The sequence below is a fragment of the Podarcis erhardii genome, assembly GCF_964252035.2.
Source record: "Podarcis erhardii genome assembly, chromosome: 3".
Taxonomy (NCBI): domain Eukaryota; kingdom Metazoa; phylum Chordata; class Lepidosauria; order Squamata; family Lacertidae; genus Podarcis; species Podarcis erhardii.
In genome coordinates, this window is record NC_138507.1 from 50,211,284 (window position 1) to 50,235,646 (window position 24,363).

Consider the following 24,363-nt stretch of genomic DNA (forward strand, 5'->3'; position numbering starts at 1 on the left):
TCATCTCCTAGGGCATTTTTTGCCAATCTTTCGCATGCAAACGAAACCCTTCTCACCAGATAAGCTAAGCAGAGAGAGAAGCAGGGTTAACATGCCACTTTTATTTTGAAAAATTCTAAAGTCCCTTTATTATGACCAACCCAAAAGTCAGAAAATAAGAAGCAAGCTTTTGAGTCACTAGAACTCTTCATCAGGCTGGATATTAAGCAAGGGGCAGCGGGGAGGAGAGGGTTTCTGGAGGGGAGGGTAGAATCTGGCATGGTACTGAAACCATAAAGTCTGGATTGGTTAGAAAAATATATCCATTTTTGTTGCATTGTCTTAGAAGGAGCACAGCTGTGGGGTCTGTCATGAAGAATGCCTGCACTTCAGAATTTACAGCACTGCTGGTCTGCACAATGTAATGGACTGTTTTTGGCTGAAATCAATAAGGAACATCATCACTTGTTTTGAGTTGTCCTGGCTTATGCAGATCTAAGATTCCAACATCTACTCAATCATAATCTATGCCTTGGCCTGAAAAATATTTCAGATAGCAGTGTATAAACACTTAATACAAACTGGCATTCATACCTGGTAATATCTGGCCATACCTGGTATTTTTGGCACCAGGTGCGGAAACCCTGAGATGAGACGGGCTAAATCTGAAAATCTGGTTTTTTTATTCTTGTTGTTTTTGTCTGCTGTTTTAAGATTTTATTTTTAATTTTTAAAGGATCTCCTTAATAGCTTGGGTCCAGGGTACTTATAGGACTGCCTCTCCCAAATGATTCTGCCCATGCCTTAAGGGTCTGATCGAGAGGCCCTTCCTTTTATCCCGATATGAGCAAATGCTAGTTCAGTTGGGTTACATGAAACTGTCCTTTGAGTTGTGAACCTCCACACATGGAGGTGTGTTTGGCACTGCTCTTAACTTTCACTGCTAGACTTTTTCCTAACCTTTACAGTTTAATCTGCTTCTTTTTAGTTACCTAATAATCAAGCCATTTCTTTGGTTTGGTTTTGCTTGATTTTTTTTGAACATCGTGAAACAGCCTGGGGCACTACTTTGTTAAGTGGGTGAGTGGAATATAAATTATTCTGATAAATAAGTAATTGCAGTAAACCACTGGGAAGTGTTCTCAGTGAAAGGAGTGTATACATTTAATAAAGAAATAAATCACATGCGTGCATTTCTACCATTGAAATGAGTGAAACCTAGAAGAGTTTAACTTTGCATGGATCATGCCCTTTACATTTAGACATGAGAAATATAGGAAAAGGTGCAATGGCTCAGCAAACACCATAAAGCTGGCCTACTGGGCACTTGTATTTAAGGGTGTACTTTTATATAACAAAAGGACATTTGAGAATGTTCAGGTTAATGGACAAATTAACAGTTTAAAGGGAATTCTTGTTCATGCAAGACATAATTATTGTGTGGCACTCCCTGCCACAGGAGACTGTTGGAGCACTATAGAATCAAAAAGAAATTAAAAACATTTATGGGTAGGACTTTTTAACTGCAGTTTCAATAACTACAGGATATAATTTAAGTCTATCAAGCCTCAGCATTCCTGACTTCAGATTGGCCAGAAAAATTATTCTATAATAAAGCATTACAAAACATATGTTGGCTTTTCTCTCTCCCCTTTTAACATGTTACCAGAAGCGCTATTGCTGGCAGCTATCACAGAAACGGGCAATTTAAAAATCCTCTCCTTGTTGAGAGCCAAGGCTTTTTACTGCCTTTGTGTGTTGTACACTACTCTTTTATGTAATGTTTGTGGAACCTCAGAGATGTCTTATTAGCTGGCATTATGATTGCCTAGTGTCGCTTTAAAAAGTAAGGAGAGGGGAAATGAGCCACACTTTCTTATGTGTCATCTCCATGCTGTTTTGCAACATCCATAAGCCATGCTTAGCAAGAGATGACGCAGGCTCCTTCTGACTATAACTGCTGTTTTTATTATGAGATCCCTGGGGAATGTATGTTGCTGCATGCAGTCGCGTTAAAACCAGAAACGTGAGAGGTGCCATGCCTGACCAATGCTATTTTGAAAGAAGGCTAAGGCTTATCAAATCAGCTCATACTCATGTAGTTGTACCCGTTCTCATTGAACAAATGAACCTTGGCATCATTCAATTCACTCTTCAGCCAGAATCTTGCAGGGCGGCCTTAGGCCAGCCCCGGCTCCCTATCTGTAACATGGGGACCATGATACTGACCTTATGTACAGTTTGGCTTTCAGGACAAAACCTGTCTAAATTTGATGGCTGCCATCGAAAAGTCTTCAGAGACGATGCTAGTCTTCAAAGTCTAGCCACAGAGAAGACCAAATGTACTTCAGATGTTGGCAGAGCAGACAGAAGGATCTTAAAATACAGGCAAGCACTTACTGAAAAATGCAGTCTTCCAGATAACTTGGGCTGAAGCCGTGTAGATCAAAATCGGCTCTTCAAGCTGTGCCCAGAAGTCTCTATAGTGTTGTGGGATCTATTCAATATAATAATATTGTTGGTTTTCCCAGCCACTCTGGGCGACTTCCAACAAAATACTAAAATACAATCATATACTGGCTTTCATTTATGAAGTGCAAGTCATGTTGTTTGGAACTATGATATTGACAGACATGGTGAAACCCTGTAAAATTGGGTATTTTTCAAAAATAAAAATAAAATAAAATGTGGTAATCTTTTGAAAAAGTTAGTTTGTAAAACAACTTAGATGGAGCAATGATTTCATTAGGTAGCATCCTTACGTTCTGCGTGATTTGTTAAGCGCATCTCATGCAATCTGGCAAGGCACTTCAGCTTCTAACTTATATTTATCACACCCTTACGGCATATTGTTTGATAAATTACTCTCCAAAGGTAAAGGAAGCCTTATCCCTATCTGAAGTGTGCATGCACACGAAAGCTCATACCAGTAACAAACTTAGTTGGCGTCTAAGGTGCTACTGGAAGGAATTTTTTAAAATTTTGTTATCCCTATCAAGTTGGTCTTATTTAAAAGAATTAATTAAACTTCCCACTACTAACTTGTCCATCCCCCAAGCATTTACCATTACTGTCTACCAGGCTCTAAGCCTGGGTTTTTAAATTTTCATTTTCTGTCTGCATTTGGAATACAGAACATTCAGCCTCACATATTGACACTGAATAAAAATGCACACATGTAATGAGGCTGGCTGGCTCAAGGATCCTAAGTAGAAAATTCAGAGGCATTGTGGAATATATGTACTATCCTGCTTCACACAGGTACACTTCTATATGGTGGGAAGTCCCTGCAAAGTCTGAAGCCTTTTCCAGAGCAGGCAGGGCTATATACACCTTAGCTGTATACCTTGTAAAAACCCACGAGAAAAAGGAGGGGAGGGGAGATACAGAGATATGGGAGAAGGCCTAAACTATTTCTGACACACACATGTTTGTCAGTCGACCAGGACAAGGGGTTGGGGCACCTCGTGAGGAAAGCCGCTGCGTGCCCAGCGGGGGTGAAGTAGGTCCTCGAATACAAGGCGAGCGGGTCACAAATGTCTCAGGCCTGAATGAAGGCTTCGCTCCTCAACAGCCTTGGCAACCAGAGCTCACCTCGACGTACCACAGATAGCATTGAGGCTTATTATGTAAACGAAGACCTTCCCCACGCCCGTTTCTTTCCCAAGGGAAAAAAAACCTGCAGTGTCATTTCCCCAGCGAAGGAAACCAACCCACGCCCCCCTCCCCTCCCCCTTCCCCCTTCCTGAATTCCCTCAGGATCAAGCCTGACGAACCAAAGTGAAAGTGAATGAATCAAGTAGCTCTCCCCCCCCCGCTTGCTTCCCCTAAACAGGAAAGCGGGGGGGGGGGGGGTTGAAGAGAGTGGCACGTGACAGACGGGAAACTGCCCAATCAGAGGGGGTTTGGGGAAGGAATGTGGGGAGTGTTTTTAAACTAAAAGGCGAAGGAAAAAACCACCCAACAACAACAACAACACACACACACACACACACAGTCAATGTTAAGCTGCCGGGGCGAATAGCTAGCTAGCTGGGCGCGTGGCTTGTGCTGCGCGAGCTCGTCCGCCAAGGCTCGCAGCTGCGCCTCTGCCCCTCTTTCCCACACCCCCCGCGCGCACCAAAAGGCGGCTTTGAAGTGCCCCGCTTGTGTGCGTCGCCGCGCTCTTCTCTTCGCCACGCACCCACCCAGCCACCCACGAGGCTGACGCTCGCAGGGGTCCTCTCACGCACGCGAGCACACGGGGGCGGCGGCGGCGGGGGGGGGGTCTTGTGTGTACGAGCGAGCGAGAAAACCCGCCTCGTCAACTCGGGAAGCAGAAGGCATGAGAGGGAGCCGCCGCTCGGAGGGAAGCTGCCCCTTCCTCTGAGGAGATAGAAGGAGGACGCCTCATGTTCTCCACACAAGTCTGACTGGGGCTTCTTCCAGCCGAGATATAATAGAGCCTCTCTATAACCCTCAATAGCCCAGGAGGGAAGCGTAGGGGCAGCACGGTGCCCACCTCCTGCTCCTCCTCAGCTTCGCCCTTCCCGGCCCCCCCGCGCGCGCGCGCGCCCACCCTCCGCCTCTCTCCTCGCGCGCCCCGGTCCCCGTCTGCGAGCGCGGCGGGCTGCGGGAGAGCAGCGGCTGCCGGCGTCTTGGCGCGCTTTGTGCGCGATGCTGCGTTTGCCTGCTAGGGAGATGGGGCCGGGGCTTCCTGCTCTTGGGACACAGCCTAGTGGGAAGAGTCGGGTAAGTCGCCCCGGTGGCTGCTCGTGTGGATGCATGATGATGCTGGCATTGCGGAGTGGGGGGTTGGGGGGGGTTGTCCAGCGCGTCTGATCCTGAAGTTAATCGGGAACGGAGTGGGGTGGAAAGGCATGGGGCTCTGGGTGGAAGATGCGTGTTTATTAGACTTCCTGTTCGCACGTGCCTGGGAATTCCATCAGGTTCACTCCCGAGCAGACCGCGCTGCACAAGACCGCCTCGTCGGGCAAAGCTTCGAGTTTTACGGACGGGCTGCAAGAATTGTGAACTTAAATGCTTTCTGCGCACGTGTGCCTTTTACTTAATTTACCTGTGAATAAGAGACTTGCTTCCAATGGCGCACGCTTAAGATCACAGCCTTCCTTTTTATTTTCACGTTTTTGGATCATCAGGCTGGGTGTGGGGGGGGGGTTGGTTTTTGGTTTTTAAACATTTTCCAAAAAACTTTTCCTCCCACTATGTTTTCGCGTAAAATCAGCACTAAACCTGTCCAGGGTTTATGGAAGTGCCTCTTTCCTTCCCTCATCTTTGTCTTTTTGATTTTTTGGTTTCTAAGGAACCTCTCTCCAACCTGAGTGAAGGTGTGTTTGTGCAACCAGACACTGAGACTTGCTGTCTGATAGAGAATTAACTCAGACCCCACCAAAGCTTACTTTGAATTCAATAGAGGTGTTTGTTTTTCAGGTTTAAAGCTCCAGACCGAAGGGGGGAGGCGTCCAAAGAATTCACCTGAAGAAGAAACCACCGGGAAGATCTTTAATTCCTTTCTTGAAATCCTACTGCATTTTGGAGCAGGTGGGATGTTTTCTACTGGAGGTGGGGAGCAGGGAAGGGTTATTTTTGTTAAAAAGAAAAAGAAAGATTGATTCAAATGTATTTCACATATCAGATCTGTTAGTTTAGGGCAGTCAATCTCTCTAGGATTAACGTGAGATTTTTGAGGAACCGCTGTTGCTCAACCCGTAAATAAAAGTGGAGATGGTGACACTTTCGTCTGGCTTCTGGTAAAAAGAGAACAAAAACATTTAATTCCTTCAAGGCACCATCCATTCGTGCAGGAGGGTGGAGCATGTGGGAGAGACAAGGAGATTAACTATTAACCTTTATTGGGAATTTATAAATGAATTTGAGACTTCTCTGGCTTTTCCCATTTTTGTTTGCTCTCCTTGCAAGATTATGGCAGATAAAATTAGTGGCCGTGCTATTTAGGAAATGGAAGACTTTACTGTTGACCAGTAAAAATAATATGTCAACAGGAAACATCCTGTTTGTATTGTTCAAACAGTAGGGAATTAACTGGTTTGAAATGTGAAGTGGGGGCAGGGGGGGACGGACTGCAAAAGAAAGTGGCTGAGTGAAAATGATATTCTGTTCTATTAGGATTCTGTTTGCTTTTCCCCTTAGGTCATTTGCTTGAAAGCACTAAAAAGAAGATTTGGAAAAGGTAAGAAATGCTTTAACCAAAGATTAAAAATCAAGGCCATGTCATGTGGCTACTTACTATCACTGTTAACTTTCTCTGTTTGTTTAGCTGATCTCCTGAAGAAGATGATGCATTTCATAAGAACAAATTAGCTACAATGTATTTAGCAAACATGTCATTTCCTTTATTTATACACATTTTAACACAGTCTATGGGTGCTACCCTTTTCCATTTTTTTTAAGAAGGACATAATTGACAAATGGAATGAAAAGGAACACATATTGATTATTGGTATCTTAATTAAAGTGTCCATCTTGACACGTAGTAGTTGAAGTGAAATAAACTTTTCGTTGTGGTGAAAACTTACATGCTCACTGTCTTCAGTATCAGAACTACTGAAAGCTCTAGAGCTGTTCATCAGGGACCAATAAATCATACTTAATATATTTTAATACGAGAGTACTTAACATAGTTGTTTCTAATGGATTATTCAATGTCTGCAGGCTTGTGTGTAGTTAAGCTGCTATTGTCTGTCAGTGCATAGGACTGTAGCCAAAAATAAAGTGTCTAGAAAGGTTCTTTAGTAGCTCCTTTGTGTCCTAGTGTGACAAATCACAACAAATTACATTGTTTATTGTCAGTATATACTGTAAAGATTATCTGTTACATTTTGTTCAGCTGCAGTTAAGTTTCATTCATTTAATTTTGCCTTTACATGGCTGTAGCTGCCAACAAGTGGACTCATTTATTGAGCTGAATCACATGGATAATATTATCTATCAAGTCTTTATCATACAGTAGTTGACTTTAATAAGCTGAGGCTGCAGCCCTGCCACACTTCCTTGAATGTTAGTTCCATTTAACATAGTGGGACATCCTTTTGAATATATATGTGCAAGATTGGGCTGTATGTTACCTACAATCCTATGTGTGCTTACTCATAAGTAAGTCTTAAGAGTTCAATTGGGATTACCGATTCATGAGTAGGCTGCAATCCTATGTACAATTGAGACATTAACTCAGTTCTAAACTGCCTGCTCAAGAGAATTCAGCTGTAGGTGAGAGAAAAAATAAATTTAGTCTTGATGCTGTAGCAGAAGATTGCAAAATTATTTGACAAATATGATCTACATGTGATAGTCGAAAAGTAATTTATACTGATGTCAATTTGATTCATTATATTTCTATGCCAATTTTCATTAAAATAAATACCATTTTCAACACTTTTTTCATATTTTTAAAATTATTGTTCATACCTTTAGAAATATTTGCTTTTGGAAACATTTCCTTCCCCTCAAAACACTATCCTCAGTAGACCAATATAGAATAGAGCAAACAACTGAATATTTATTAATTTGACAACTTGGTGAATGGTGCAGAATATATAATGGTATAAATCTTATTTAACTGGAATGAATAGCAAAATTCCACTGTTTCAGGATTTCAGAAATTAAGCGTTATTTAGGACTGTTTTAATACAGAAATGCATGCTACAGAAATGTTACCTAAAACAATTATATAACAGTTTCTAAGTCACACTTTGACTGAAAAAAATGTAATGAATTACCTGCGCAGTTTCATTGAATACATAGCTCAGTTCCCTGCAAGAAGAACATTAAAAAAGGTTGTTGTTTTTCTAAATTCATCTGAGTAAACACAATCAATTTTAATAGTTGTAAATCTTTCAATATTGCTCTAGAGATTGTATTATGTGTGCAAATGTGCATTAACTTGAACAGATTACTAGCAAGTTGCAATAAGCCAATACTGGGCTAAATGTCCCATTATTAATCTTTGATGTGACTAGGAAGTAATTTTATTACCACCCAACTCAATATGATGTGGTCAATCAAACATAACAATATTTAGTCTAACACACAAGAGTGAAAACTTATCAAAGATCTGCTTGTAATAGAGTACAAATAAATGAAGATGTATAGCTGCTTAACAGGTTTACAGTAGATTTTTACAGTAGGCCTGGGAGTAAAAATGTTTTTTTTGTTTTGCTCTTGTTGTTGTTGTTTTTTAACAAACTCATATACAGTGTCTGATGTAATTGGCACTGAAATGCAACCATGTAATTACCAAGGCAAACAACAACAAAAATCCATACAGGGAAATGTAATTGGTATCGTATAGCAGAAGTATTAATTTCAGTCCCTGGTGCTACAGATTAAGAGGTGCAATCCATCTAATTTGGACAAGGCTCCAGCATAAGCCCCTTTGAAATGAACAGAGTTTGTGGTCGGTAGACTGCTCTCTAAGTGATTCCATCTGATATGAATATAAATATCTGATAACTGTGAGTGTAAGCAACATAATTTATTTTCTTGGCACTGGAAGGTTTAAATAGCATGTCGATTATTTTCCATCGTTTTCGCTACTTAAAAATAAAAGAAAAGCAACCTGTGGTAAATCGCTGTCACTGAGTATTGGTTTTACAAGTTGAGCAGTGCTTACTGCTCTGTATCTCTTTTCCCCCGCAGCCCAGGCTTGCCCACCCACCTTCTTTCCTTTTTCTGCTAGTAATCATCTCAGTTTCTTTAAAATTGGTGCCTTTTCCTTCTTGGTTTGAATGCTAAACAAATGTTTGCTTCTCCAATTATTCTGTGTTTGGGTTGTCTTTTCAGTCCACAAGACATGTGCCTAAGCATGAAACAAGATAGGTACTGCAGTAGTACTGATCCTTTGCCGCAAGCCCTAATAACATTTAAACAGAAGTACAATATACTTCCAGATGATCATGTTAATGGTCTCTGCCATAACAACTTATTAGATTAGCATTGCTCTTAGGAAAGCATTCCTATAAAATAATTTAAATTATGCTACACTTGATTTTTCAATTGCAGTGTAGAGATTACACATTACAGTACATAGCAGACATTTTTGGTCTCATCACAAACTGCTTTTGATGCTCCCGTTTGAATTACAAGAGCAAGTTGGTACCAAACAAAATGAAAATGCCCCGTAGAGCACTCAGGGCTGATTTTTACAAGACATGGGAAATGCAGAGGTAAAATCCATAAGTGTACATGATTCCATGTGGCTGATGTAAAATGTTCTTAATTGTGGTGCTAGCCCATTGGTTCCCAAACAGTTTATCCCATTATCACTTGAAAATTGCTGAGACTCTTGGCAAACCACGTAATGATTTTTCTGCCTGTTGCAGCAATTGTAATGTGCTGTGCAAAATGCTGTATGATTTTAAATAGTATTATTATTGCTTTTCATTCCTGATATTGAATTCAAATAGCAACACAATAAAATACCATCTAAGAAGCAAAAGAAGTAATACAATTTTAAATCCATAGGAATATTTAATGCCAACATGTGCCACATTCCACCTGAAAGCATCTCATAAACCACAGCTTGGGAACTCCCATTCTAGCCTCCTTGCATGGTGCGTTCTGCTGCTAGCCATTCCTGGAGGGAAGCCCTGCTGATGCTTAGCCACTGCATGCCAAGCAACCTTCAAAACCTGCAATATAAATTTGTTTTGAATGGTGGTCCTATGTCCATAGTGTGCATCTTCTCCTTTGGGTTATAGCTTGGTTATAATTAGTAAGAATCACAATTTAGCAACTGATAGCAAATTTTTCAATAATCATCTATTATGGAAAGTTGAAAAGGATTAGATACTATGAAAATGAAAAGCATACTTGGTAGCTAATGTTTACTTGATGGGACAAGAACTGCTGGGATAATATTTACATTAACCGCAGTAGAAATTTTGATTCATAAGTGAATTGTTTTTCGATTGGCAAGGCGCATTGTAGAAATCTTGGACTTAATCCTTGGTTAGTATCAATTTTCCTAGTTTCATTGGAAGCGATGTATGTAGAGAGAGACTAATATCAGAGTAGGTTAGCCTTGTATTTGTTCTAGGATTAAACTGTTTTCCTTTAATGTATTTGCCAATACATTAAAGTTTTGCTATGATCTTTCAATCTGCATTCCAGAAGCATACAAGCATAAAAGGAGGATTTCCATCTCCCCTCCTCATTCACCTTACCTATGCAGTCGTTGGTTGACTTATGTTTTAGGCTAAGGCATATGTTGCATTAATCATATCTTCTATAATCCCCCTAAAAGCCATTCAAAGTTTGTGCCCTCCTTAAAGTCAGACATTTTTAATCACACCTGAATAGTAGCTTCTATATATTTAGAAGCGCTCCAGCCCTGTCTAGTTTACCAGATGTAGGTGTGTTATAAGTGGCTTCCTGATAATACTGTGTTTGTGATTAAAGGTTCCTAAACACTCATGTTGGCAACCCTCTTATTATCAGCTTGTTTGATGTAATGGAGTTTAGGGACTGCCCAGTAAATAAGCCTGTCTCTGCAAAAAAATTGTCTGTATTAGTTCAGGAAAACATCCTTTTTGAATTGTCACAACCACTATGGGTTAAAATAAATCAAGACTCCCAATTTGTAAACCTTCTGTACTAAGAAAAGTATAGGTCAATAGGAAACAAATGGAGGCATTATTTATTTCTGTTAGGTTTTGAGCACTTGTGAAAAGAATTGTGAAAACCAGTCTTGGCAGTTTAGGATATCTTGTGTTATCTAATTAATGTGTACTTTGATCAATTTACTTGAACAATGTTAATTAGGGGAAAATGCAAAAGAGAAAGGGTTTTGAAGGGCAAGTGTCTTCTGGGAAGGATATATATTATATATATATATATTTATAATGTGAAAGCAGGTATCACTATCTGCCTTCCTTTTTTCTATTTATCTGCTTTCCTAATAGTAAGTTTTCAGTAAAACTGTAAAAAGGAAAAAAATACAGTGTATAATATTACTGCTATTGCAGTACCTGTGTTTGAAAAATACCAAGTGGGCAATTTCATGCATTCTTTAAACAAATTATCTGTTTTTGCTCTTCTCATTACCTCCTTTCTCTGTCCTCTTACCTCTTTTATAGCTACACCAAATACTGTCTGCAGTCTTATATATTATTATAACAATCTTCCATTAAGTTTAACATTTTGAAATTTTGGAAAATATGTGCAAGAGGATTTCCCAATATTTGTAGAGTTGCTCTGTTTATAAGGGGGGGGGGAGAAACCCCAAACAACTTCTTGCTGCCACTGATTTTTCAACAAACAATTGAATTTCTCCTAGCCAAAAACAATAGACCTATAACTACCTATGTCCTGTTGCAATGAATGATACATGGCAAGAGTCTGTTTTTTCTTGATGTGGTAGATTGTTTTAATGATAAATAACAATATAGACTCTGAGATTAATTTTGGCTATTATCAGTCTGTGGTCCAAAAATATTCTATTTCAGGATAGCCTACCTGTGTGTTCCTTGTCTTGAAATAATAAATTTCAATAGTACTAACTCAGACTTCAAAGTCTAGTCCAATGGAATAATTAGATATTTCATATCAGATTGGTGTTGTGCTGTTTGTTTGCTTGTTTGCTTGTATATTCGTTGCATTCCTTTATTGCTTCTTGATGTATGTACATGAAAACAGAATATAACTTTTCTGTGCAAATAAATATTTGCTTATTTCATACATGTTGACACTGATGATGTTTCAAAAAGATACTACACTGGATGGAATCCACTTTCTGCCCATTCAGTGAAGGTCTTTCAATGCAACAAAGTGTCTTCTAGTAGAATAGGATGGGGGTGATTCCCCTCCCCTCCTTCCAAGCCTCCCCCAAAATCAGCTTGAGAGAATTGTTGGGGAACTTTCAGGACAGGATGGAAGGTGGCATGAAGGAATGCTTAGGGTAGAAGGACTTGGCAGTCAGTTGCTTCCCCTCCCCTGCTGGATTAAAAGTGCATTCATGATTCCAAGGGCATAAGCTGGAATCCACCCATTTTAAGCATAGTGACTGTCAGAAGGCCTGGATCTCACAGAAACAAAATAATACAAAAAGGATATAAGCTTAACAGATTTCCCTTAACCGTATGATTTAATATCCTCACAATGGGAGTTCAGATTTCTGGATCCGGTTATATTATAAGGTGTTTGAAAACATTGTTTAGTTTTACTTGCTACCTGCCTAGTTGTGGCTGGTGAAGGTGGAGAGATAAAGCCCAGGAGCGCAGAACTAGCTTCTGAAAACTCAGCATTGTGTGAAAATTTCCTAAATATTATGTTCACTTCATAAATCCATGACCTTTTAAAAAACTGAACCATACTCATCTTGAATTTTTATTTAGCCTAGCAAACTACAGTAATGTTCTGGTAAAGTAATGAATGAGTACTGTAGTTTCACAACTTTGTTGCATTTCTAAAAACCTATTCAGTGTTCAATATCTCTTTCTCTCTCTTTTCAAACATCTCTGACTAAACAAGACCATATGAGTTTAAGATAAGTGGCATGGATTTATATGTTTTACCTATCAATATGCCTTTTGACAAAAACATACAGAACATGTAAACTAAATTTGACAGATAATATAAACCATTTGCAATGCTGCTTGTCTTCAGCTGTGTTCACACATTGTGTTATATCACTTTGGGATGTTTCATGGGAAGTGATTCATAAACAAGCAAACAAACAAACAAATGTTAAACAAGTCAAAAAATAGATGCACAACCTGTGCACTGCTCATTCACACTAAGCCATAGTTAAATGTGACCTGCAAACTAGGCCTCCTAACTAATAGAGTAATTAAAAAGTCTGTTTTTATTCATAAAGATTTATAAATGGTTTACTTTTAATAAAATGTATCTATATAAAAAGGTGTCAGTGTAGTTTACTGATTGTTTTGCTCCTACAAACAAACAAGATACATTTAAAGGGAATAAAATTTCTATAAAACAGTTTCATAATTGTGCATTTATAAAAATAGTAAAGTATCACACATTTATATTGTTTATAGGAATGAAAATATTAAAAGGTCTAAAAATCATAATTAAAACAAACACAAAATACAATAACAATATACCACTGCCTGAAGGAATCTCTGAATGAGGAATATGGACCTAAACTTTTTTTAAAAAAAGGTGCAAACAACAGCAATGTTGTGTAAGTGTTGCAAAAAGATACACCAGAACTTTTCCATTTTCCACTCAACCAGTCCCATATGAAGTTGGATGGAGGACTGGTTAAGAAAGGGATGCATGTTGTTATTAATTTTAATTTACAGAAAGAAACACCACAGTGTTTCACACAATAATAAAATGGAACAAATTAAATATTTATTTTCATGTAGTATGTGCTTTTCATTTTAAAATATAGATAACGCCTTAGATGTGCTTATTAAAGTGGTTAATGCAACAAACAGCTTATTTGTCAGACTGAGCTGCATCGCTTTAATTTTGGTCAGCCTTCTGCAATGAAATCCAGCTTAAAAGTGACAATGTGCACAAGATGTTCTTAAGTTGGCCAGGATCCAAAGAACCAACAACTTTTGCATGCTCACGCATGGTTTCGGCTTGTGTTTTCTGAGCAGCATAACTTGCCCTGCCTGCCCCACAAATCCCACATACGCAGCGCAAAACACTTTTGGAATTGAGGGGATTTTCAAAAACAGTTGGTGATATAGGTGTATGGATAGCTTATTTTGTGCCAACCTGGAGCCAAAGAAAAAATCCATAAAAATATGTGTTGTCTTTAAGGTGCCGCAACTCTCTTGCTTGTCTTTGCTTTTCCCAGGGGAGGGGTGGAAGACAATAATACAACAGGACATGCTCAAGTGCTTGAGTGTGCCTAAAGTATCTTTCTGGATTCCAGCCAACTCCCCCACCCCCTTGACAGCAGTGAGAAACTGATTTGGGAACTTGCAATGAATCTCAATCTGTTTTTCTAGGGAAAACGTGTTATCTAAAATCTGTCTTAACTAAAATACGACAGCTCCCTGTGTGTCTCCTGGCCTGCCTGTCAAAATTAGCTTTATAAATCATCTTTTTATATAGGTTGTGTTTTATAAAGTGACTTAAAGTTGGTGGATAGGATTTCCCAATGATTATCCGATGTTAAATCCAGGTACTAGCTTTCTGTCCCCTTTTTGTCATTCAAAGCTGAAGGAGACAATAGGTGCTGTTTGGAATTAGAAGCTGCCGGTCTAACCTAAGTGTTTCTTCAAACGCCTTAAGGCATTGAGGATTTATGCAGATTCCTTTTTTTATATAAAAACCATGAAATCACAAAAAATAATAGGAAGCTGCTGTTCGATTAAAAAAAAATTTAAATTACCAAAAAAACCACAAAAATTACATCTCACCTAAGATAGTAAGAAATGGGGGTGACTGTTTCTCCACCGATGTTTCTACTTTTTAATTTGCTGGTTAGGCCATTTATCCCTATTGTATTTATAATAAGAGTATAAACTACTATCCTATTTGTAAGCCTTCAAAAGAAAAGGGGGGGAAAGCCTGACCTTTGTGGTAGGGAAAAGTCATATATTCGTTTCTTTCCATGTTTTTATTTAAAATATCCATTGCCTAAAACAGAAGACTTAATTGCATGAGTCTTGGAAAATATGCTGTGTGCTGCTTCTTCTTTTTCAATAGTTTGCTTTTTATGGTGGTCCAAGGAAATGGAAATTTACTGAACAATTTTTTTCCAGGGGAGGTAGTTTCCAAAAATATTTTCAGTTAAAGGAAAGGGAGATCCTAGTTATATAACTATTTTTGGTAGTTAGCATATATTGTACAACGTCCTACACCGAAAGAAATGTTGAATCAGATTACTGCACATTCAAAGTAAGAAGCATATGTATTCTTTGTGGGGAGCCTGTGGTGCTCCAGATGTTCCTCTGGCTGATTGCTGTGCTGACTGGGGCTGATAGGAAGTTCAACAACTTCTTGAGGGCGACAGGGCACCTTAAGGCAGATATGGGATTATAAAACCCTGCTCCCCACCCCTTCTTGTAATGGGTTTTAAACGGGCATGCATGCAAGCTTTGCACCAGGGCATTACAAGAAAAAGGAGGCATGTCTCATATCTTCTCCAGTCTACCCTTTCTCCTTGGTCAACAAACAAGTATATTGTGGGCAGAGGAATGGATGCAGAAAGTGGACTCCCAGTCCCACTAACTTCCCTTCTGTATGCTGTGATGCTCACTCACATGAACAAATTGAAGCAAGCGGAAGGAGCAGGCGGAAATAATTTGTGTTATGAATGAGAATCTTTCTATTTATCAGCACTGTCCTAGCACTGATAATATATGTGCAGCAGTAAAAAGGTAAAAGGTAAAGGATGCCTGGATGGTTAGGTTCAGTCCAAGGTGATTATGGGATGCAGCACTCATCTCACTTCAGGCTGATAGAGCTGCCATTTGTCCACAGACAGCTTTCTGGGTCATGTGGCCTGCATGACTAAACCGTTTCTGGTGCAACAGAGTACCATGACAGAAACCAGAGCGCATGGAAAGCCCTTCACCTTCCCGCCGCAGCAGTACCTGTTTATCTACTTGCAGTGGCGTACTTTTGAACTGCTAGGTTGGGAGAAGCTGGAATAGTGCAACAGGAGCTCACCCCATCACGTGGATTCGAACCGCCAAACTTCTGATCGACAAACCCAAGAGGCTCAGTGGTTTTGACCACAGTGCCACCCATGTCCCGGTATACTGTACCGTGTAGAGGTACCAGTGGGACCTGCTACAAAATGTTTTGAAATTAGTCCACACTTGGCTATGTACTTTGTCTATGCATTTCACATGTGAATATTGAGTTTGCTGTTGATGTACAAGACATCAGGCTATGTACAGCTTTTCTATGAATTTGAGGTAGTAATGTAGAGCATCCTTCTCCCTTTTTCCTTTTTGGTCCTGCCACAGAGTCTAGTCATACAAGTTTTGGCACATTTTTATATTGCTTCAAGTGAACACCAGAAAAATCAAAACAAGGCCTGGGAATTGGGACTAGCATTGCTGCACTAAGGTGTGAGGACATTTTTGGTATAGAATCATAGAATTGTAGAGTTGTTCTAAAAGAAAACCTGTATGAAGTGAAACATGTTACAGTTCGCTGTTTGAATTCCATGGGACTGAGAGGAGAGGAGTTCCAGTTAAGATGCATGGAAGAATCTTCCCCCACTGCAGAAAGCGTCTGCATGTTTCACCCAAGTTTCAATATGTTTGCATACTTACCAAGCTACTCATTGCTCATTTGTAGTTCATTGGTCCACTGATAGCAGTAAAACAGAAATGAGTTCACGTAATTCTTGCAACAATGCTGTAAGTCAGTATTGTTACTGAGGCTGAGAGATAGTGCCTTTCCTTTGATTGGAACTAGGATTTTCCTGATTGATAGCTCGGTTGCTGAAACGATACTCTACACTCTGTGTTATTAGTCAGGCAGTATGTCTTTATACAATAAGGCATACATTGATTTAAATCCTACCAAGTCATGCTAGAAAGTCTATTGATTTTGATAGGTCTTTGTTTATGGCTTTGCTGAATTCAACCATATGATCATTTGCTGCCATAGAAAGAGAGAAGGGAATGTTTTTGCTGCAGTTATAACTATTTTAGGAATGCACACCTGTGAATCTATAATGCAGAAGTAGTTTTTCATGTATTTTTATTCTCAGTAATTATAGTCAAAGCCTGGAAAGTGTTGCTGATGTGGAGGGGGTGGAGAAGGAGAATGGGGCTACGTAGCTTATCCACCCTGACCTTTCAACTTTTCTCATTGTTAGCAAGCTTTCACTAAAAGATGGTCATAATCAGAAACCAGTTGTGCAAGGATTTCCACCCCCCTCCTCTTCAAAGTTCTATTATCTAGTGTGGGTTTAATCAATTCAGGATGGAGTAGACTGACGCACGATAAGAAAAAAAGAAAGGAGAAACTGGAAATGAGTATTTCATAATGAAATTCTTTAACTGGCTAATCTTTCAATCAAAACTAATGACATTGAAAAGGTTGATGAGTTTAACTAACTTATATTGTTAAGAGAATTTTTTCTTTTATAAAAGTAGACCTAAAACAAAACCACCAGCAAGACCACCCCACAAAAACCCAAACAGAAACAGATGATTGCTTTCCAGTTTTCTTACAGCTTGCAATAAAGCATATTGTGAATCAGTAAGGCTTTTAGCACTCCATGCAAAGCCTTAATTAATCACAATGCTCAGCTTATGTATATGGCTATGTTTAATATATGGGGTGGGGAGAGAGAATGCAATGGAACACAAGCAAAACTGAATTCAGAACTATCATAAACATCATTGTAGTATTTTTAAAAAATTAATCACAGAGGGTATTTGTCCTTTTTAAACAGCTTCTACTTTTTCATAGCAATATAAGTTCACCTACCCACCCAACTCTAACACACATTTTGCAATGGCTTTAAGGCCACTTTGAATCAAGATTTTTTTATGGGATGTAAATGGGTGTGGTCCCACAGAAGTCACTGAGAGTGAATTGTCCCCTGATGTCAGCAATAATTTTGTCCTCATTCAAATGCTTCATTTTTTCATAAATAGACATTGTACTTAGATCAACACTGAATGCATGGAGCCACATTAAGCACTTGTTTGCATTTGCTTTTTTGGGTGGAGGCCGGGGATTACAGTCCAGGCCGGGGAAAATAATTATAATTAAAGACTAAGAGAAAATTATTCTCCAGTGACTCAAGGGATCAACTAATAGTTCTAATTAGACAATATTTTGGATAATGACAAACTATCTGCAGTATTCGAGTATCAATAATCTATTTCCTACTTGTCACATACAAGAGCATTCAGCAACACTCTAATAATAATAATAGGACATGGTCCTTTAACAACTTTCTCTTTCCCCATGGATAGTTTACGTTGCAGACAGGAAATAAAAATTCTTGTTAGTGAGAAAAGGCAACTGTTGCTTTTCTTTTACTGAAAAATTATTCAGACTGACAGAATCAAGATTAGCAATCTGGTCTCACTTTTGTTCACCTACTTTCCATTGAGTGATGTCTTGACTTTCTCTTGTCATTACTTGTTTCAGTCAGGACCAGTCCTACCTTTAGGCACACTGATACCTAATGGTAGGAGGAGCAGCACAATGTTGGAGGACAGAACTATGTGTGCCACATGGCCTACCTGTGTCTCTTGCACTATTCTTCTTCCCACAAGTGTGGTAGAATATGCTGTCCTGTCAGCAGTATTTTATAAGATATTCAACTGCCAGCCTAGTCAGCTTCTGCACATGGAATTGGAGAAGGCTGCCACCTTGTCTTTGACTTCAGGCAGCAGCAAAATGTCTTCAGCTAGCTCTGGTCTCCATTGGGCAATTTTTCACACCTACTATGTACTACAAGTGTAGTTGGTGGCCATGGGGCTCTTTTTTTTAGTATGAACATTTAGAAGCAGACAATTAACTGCAAAATTGTGTTTGAGACATTATTGAGCATAGTTCAGTAGTCAACTGTGCTTTTATGCTCTTTCATTTGTTGTCTTTAAAACTGGTTTTATTTTAAACTGACAAAGTGACCTAGCCTGATACTTATTCAACCAACAACTCTAGTAAGCACTAGATTCCCAACAGATAATATTTGGGCAGATCACCTTGCCTGTTTTCATTTTTATTGGAACTCTTTATTCCACAAGGTCCAGGGGTCCTTTACCTTTACCTTTACTGAGAAAAGCTTTAAAAAGCTTTGAGAGCTTCACCTGCAAGTCTCAAGAGGCCCTGGTGCTTGTCTTATCTCCTTGTATTTATACTTCCATTTCCCTGGTGCATCACCTGTGCCTAATTCTGTGCACTTTGCTCCCTGGAGAGTCAATAGTTTTGCAGCATCAGACGCTACAAAACATTGAGTGTCTCACTCTGATTCCTCACACTTATTAGTATTGTCTGAAAATGAGCTTTCCCATTCACCACCAGACACATGTACAGTGGTACCTTGGGTTACATACGCTTCAGGTTACATACACTTCAGGTTACAGACTCTGCTAACCCAGAAATATTACCTCAGGTTAAGAACTTTGCTTCAGGATGAGAACAGAAATCGTACTCTGGCGGTGGAGCGGCAGCAGGAGGCCCCATTAGCTAAAGTGGTGCTTCAGGTTAAGAACAGTTTCAGGTTAAGTACGGACATACGGAACGAATTAAGTACTTAACCTGAGGTACCACTGTACTTTGTTTTGTGGAAGAGGAAATGCAAGAGTTTTAGGAAAGGGAGCACACTGGATCAGGCCCACCTAACCCAGCATCTATTTCTCAGAGGGACAATCAGATTGTGTGGGAAGCTCACAAGCAGGATAAGAATGGAACAGTACTCTGCCCAACTTCAATTTCCAGCAAATGGCATTAAGAACATAAAGCATCATGACTAGTAGCCATTGATAGATTTAAAATTCACAGAGGATAAGGCTATCCAAGTTGGTAGCCATCACATTCTCATTGGGAATGTATCCCATAATTCAACTATACACTCATAAATGCAGGTTGACCGTAGGAATTCGTTTTCAGTACTAGAACTGATCTGAGCTTGTAATCTTCTCTCACAGAAATCCAATCTGAGTTAGCCTACTTTAAAATTTCAGCAGCCTGGTTTAGTTGGGAAAAGTCATTTTGTTGATGCTATCATTAAATAAATAATCCAGAGACCAGTTGATACAGATCCCTCTTCTCCCCACCCTTGGTCTAGGTAGGATATGTTGAGGTAAAGCTTGCGGAATTCTCTCCTCCATATTGTCTACCACCTACATTCAATCATTCTTTAGTATATTGTTCGCACAAAGCTAAAGTCTGTCAGCTTTTCCTCAGCCCACTACCCCACACTTTAAATACTTATGTGTGATTTTTCTCTCACAATGTAAATGCAGTAATCTTTTGGGAAAAGTAAGAAACAGTCTGTAATTTGCTATGAGTCAAAAAGGCTCTTTAACAATGAGTTATTAAAGACTGAGTGCTATCGTCTCTTTTTATCTTTGCAAATGAGATTATATATTTGATTGGAACAACTGGTCTTTAAAGTACTGGCTAGCTGTGTCTACTCATCCAAGCCTCTTTTGGTACAAAAAAAAAGTTGGTTTAAATTCTATTAATTTAAAGTAATTCCCTCCAGTGATTTTAAATGTCTAAGAATCATAGGTTTGTATACTCTCTTGATCTAGTGTGTGGAAAACATCTGAAGGCCTGAATTGGGAAAATGAGACTTTTTTACTTCCTCTCCATGAGTAAGGGTATGTCAGCCTTTGCCAACTGATGCACTCCAGATGTTTCAGACTACAACTCTCATCATCCTCACCACTATGGATGTCCTGGTTGGAGATGATGGGAGTTGTAGTCCAAAACAACTTGAGGGCACCAGGATGATGAAGGCTGGCAAATGTGTTGTTTGGAATGTCAAGTAATATTACAGTTGATAATGTAAAAACCAAAATCAGAATTTCTCAAGTTAAATGGATGGGAAAGCCCCAAAATGAAAATGAATATCTAGTATTAGAAATAATTTAATTAAAATCTTTCCATTTAATGTTTACATTTAATCCTTTTTCTGAAATGTTTATTGTTTCCAAAGAAGTCATTCATAATAAGTTTAAAGCTTCATAGTGAGGGTGACATTGTGTGCAGGATATTGACATTCATGTCTCTGTATCTCTTGTTTAAATAACTGAAGAAGACTTTTGGCCACTTTTCAGCACACCACCTTATCAAAACTCCATTTCCATGATTGATGAATCTCAACTCTTGTTGGGAGAATGAAGTGTTCAATTACCTTGTGTTCATGTGTTAATGAAGCAGAAAGTGGCTTAAGGGGGTTTCTTTTCACTACAGACGCCTGTTTGGTTATGCACATGCTGCTTTCTTACGGTTTTTTCTTCTATGTCTCTGTCTACACTCAAGCGGAGCCCTTAATGGGTAACAGTGGCAAATCTGTCTGCTTGACAACAAGCCTATCAGCCTTCTTCAGCTCAGCAGGAACAGCAGTGGCCTGTAATTAGTGGAGCCATCTAGCAAAGTGTTTGGTTTAAAGTGATTTCTTTCTCTTTCTTTTTTAAGCAGCAACTTTATATAAGAAAACCAACTATGTTCTTTCTCATTTCCATTAAACTATCATCAATGCCAAACCTGTTAATAAACCAAAAGAATAGTGTAGTTATGACACTGATATTTCTAAGGCCTCACACATAATAATACAAGTTACAAAGGCATGATATTCTTAGTATTTTTTGTTGCAGTTTATGAAGAACTCAGCTGATCAGATTATCAAATACTCCTAATGTCAGGAAATAATAGTGGCTCTGAAGAATGGGCATCCTTCAATATGTGATAATGGCATTTGTGATGGCATTATCTTCTGCTGATAAATGTTCAGAGTATATGCAAACACTTGGTATCATATTTTTTATTTTTAAATTATTATTACATTTACACCCCACCTTTCCTCCAAGGAGCTCCTGGTGACATACATGGTTCTCCTCCACCCAATTTTATCTTCAACACAACCCTGAGAGATAGGTTATGCTGAGAGGCAGTAGCCGACCCAAGATCACCCAGTGAGCTACATGGCTCTCAGATTTCAGCATATTTTCTATACATTACTGGGATATAAAATATGGAACACAGAACATAACATATTGGGTATACTTGGGTATACAATTTATTGGTAGAAATGTTGCTCTCAGTGGAAAATAAATTAATTCTTTTTCTTTATACACAGAAATTTAGATCTGTATGTTCCAACTGTTTGTTTGGTTGATTTGTGCTACAGTTTAAATATACATGCTAAAGAGTAAGTTTCATTGAACACAACTGAGAGTTACATCTCAGCAGAAGCAGCGTCTACCTATCAATCACCTGATGTCATAATGGCACCGGGTGAGATACCTGTCAGAGTTCAAAGCCTATTGCTGTAACTGCCTGTCAGCTGATGTATGATTACAGCAACCGCCTTTGAAGGTGAGCTTCCAGCATCAATCAGCTGATTGGTTCAGAAACTTTAGCTGGTGCAGAATTCAGTGGCCAGGTTGCTTACTAGGGCAAAAGGTTTGAGCATGTAACATCAATCCTGGCCTGTCTGCACTGGCTGACAATTAGTTTCTTGTCCCAATTCAAAGTGCTGGTTTTGACCTATAAAGGCTTAAATGGCTCAGGACCACGACACCTCAAGGTCTGCCTCTCTACATACGAAATAACCCAGTGGTTATAATCTGAGGCCCCTCTTCATGTGCTGGACATAAGGTTCAGAGGATGGCAGCATAAGAGCAGGCCTTTTCTGCCGTGCCTCCCTCTTTGTGGAAGGCTCTCCCCAGGGAGGCTCACCTGGTGCCTTTGTTACATATATTTAGGCACCAGGTGAAAACATTCCTCTTCTCTCAGGTCTTTGGCTAATTAAACAACCTATGGCCTTTTACACTTGGGGAGGATATTGTTTTTGGTTTTTTACTATGGTGTGCATTTTTGTGCTTTTATATTGTAAATGACTGTGATCCTTGGATGAAGGGCAGTATAGAAATTTAGTAACAAGCAAGCAAACAAATAAATATTTCAGTGGGGTTTGCCCCATTAGCACAAAACAGTTCGCACTGGAACACCTTGCTAAAATGGTGGGGAGCTCTGCTTTAGCAAGTGTTTCAGTGCAAACTGCTTTGCACAAATGGAGCAAGCCCTGTGAAAGTGCAATCTGCCAGTTGACAGTGGGCATTTGTCTTGAAAGAGGCATGCTCTTATTAGTCCAAAGCTGTTTGCATTGATAATACTTGCTAAAATGGAACTTTTTTTTTATTTGCAGAGAATAAAGCTCTGTTTCTGCAAGCAGTGTCAATGCAGACTGCTTCAAAACAGAAGGGGGGAAGGGGACTCCCTAGTGCAGATGATCCCCCTGTCAGCTGACTGGAATCTCCACCTGCAAAAGAACAGTGAGGAACTCAGTCTAAGCTCCTGATTGTTCAGTTGAAGCTGTATCCATATCTGCCCCACCCTGACATCAGGTATGATGGCAGGTGTGCGGTAGTTGGGTGTGGTTTGGGGGAAATGTCCTCATGGGCTAAATTAGGACATCTGCCAGCCCTAATTAGGACCACTGGCAGAAGGTTTCCCACCTTTGCTGTAGAGCAGGATCTTACTGGATTGTTCATAAGCCTTTTGTGCTGGTCTTACCTGGTGAACTGGTGATTCCTGCCCTATGGAAAGCAGTTCAGATATTCAGGATGTTAGTGTTGCTGTAAGTAGAGAGTATTGTGTCAACACAAAAATCAATAGTAGCAGCAAATATCACAGTCTTTTTAAACTCTGGCCTTGTTTAATACAAAAAAGTTACCCCCCCCAGCACTTCCCCAAGTTTGTTAACATTTTAAAAATGACTCTGTCAATGCTACTGCAGATAAGGTTCATAATTATTCTACGCATATGACAAGGAGTAGGGCTATGGCTGAGCCAATGTGGGTTATACAAGCCCTACAAAGTAAACCTGTATTGTTATACAGTGGTCCCTTGGGTTTACATACGCTTCAGGTTACAGCCTCCGCTAGTACCTCGGGTTAAGAACTTTGCTTCAGGATGAGAACAGAAATCGCACGGCGGCAGCGGGAGGCCCCATTAGCTAAAGTGGTACCTCAGGTTAAGAACAGTTTCAGGTTAAGAACGGACCTCCAGAACGAATTAAGTTCTAAACTGGAGGTACCACTGTACTCATTTTGCTAGTGGTAGTTGGGAGTTGGTGTAGTTTATGATAACCTCTAAATGAAATCCTCTGTTGTTAGCCTAGTGTTTGTTTGTTTTAGGGTTTCATTGAGAGTTTCAGTGGTGAGTAGAACAACATTGTCTGGATGCCAGATCTACCCACTGAGAAGCAACAGAGTGATAGACTTAGAATACAAGTTTTTTTTTAGAGGCCAGGCCTTCCTGCCACTCAGTCACCAGATCTAGCAACCATCGGAACTGTTCTCTAAGCCCTACTTGCAAAGGAAAAACAGAGAGCTTACTCTAGTTATGTTTGCTTATTTATTTACTTCCCACTCCCTAGAAAAAATATTGCCGACACCCATGTTTACAGTGCCTGCTCATTACTAAGTTCCACTGAGTTCAATGCAATTTACTGTCAAGTAAGGGTGTAAGGGACCCTGTGGGTAAAACCTCAGCACCTAGGGCTTGCTGATCGCATGGTCGGCGGTTCAAATCCCCGCGGCGGGGTGAGCTCCCGTCTTTCGGTCCCAGCTCCTGCCCACCTAGCAGTTGGAAAGCACCCTTAAGTGCAAGTAGATAAATAGGTACCACTTTATAGCGGGAAGGTAAACGGCGTTTCTGTGTGCTGCGCTGGTGCCAGCTCGCCAGAGCAGCTTCATCACGCTGGCCACGTGACCCGGAAGTGTC

General features: G+C 39.7%; 1 protein-coding gene and 1 long non-coding RNA gene across 3 annotated transcripts in view; both read left to right on the plus strand.

Annotated features, from left to right (window-relative positions):
- Positions 1–24,363, plus strand: part of LOC309339521 — a 315,853-nt gene that overhangs the window by 192,446 nt on the left and 99,044 nt on the right. The gene's annotated exons all lie outside the window — the stretch shown is intronic.
- Positions 4,612–24,363, plus strand: part of PRDM1 (PR/SET domain 1) — an 86,713-nt gene continuing 66,961 nt past the window's right edge. The window contains exons 1-3 of one of the 2 annotated variants that reach the window (XM_081857022.1): positions 4,612–4,710; positions 5,410–5,520; positions 6,106–6,169. The gene's annotated coding sequence lies outside the window, so the exon portion shown is untranslated. The remainder of the gene's footprint in view (positions 4,711–5,409; positions 5,521–6,105; positions 6,170–24,363) is intronic. The other variant, XM_081857021.1, reaches the window with a different exon arrangement.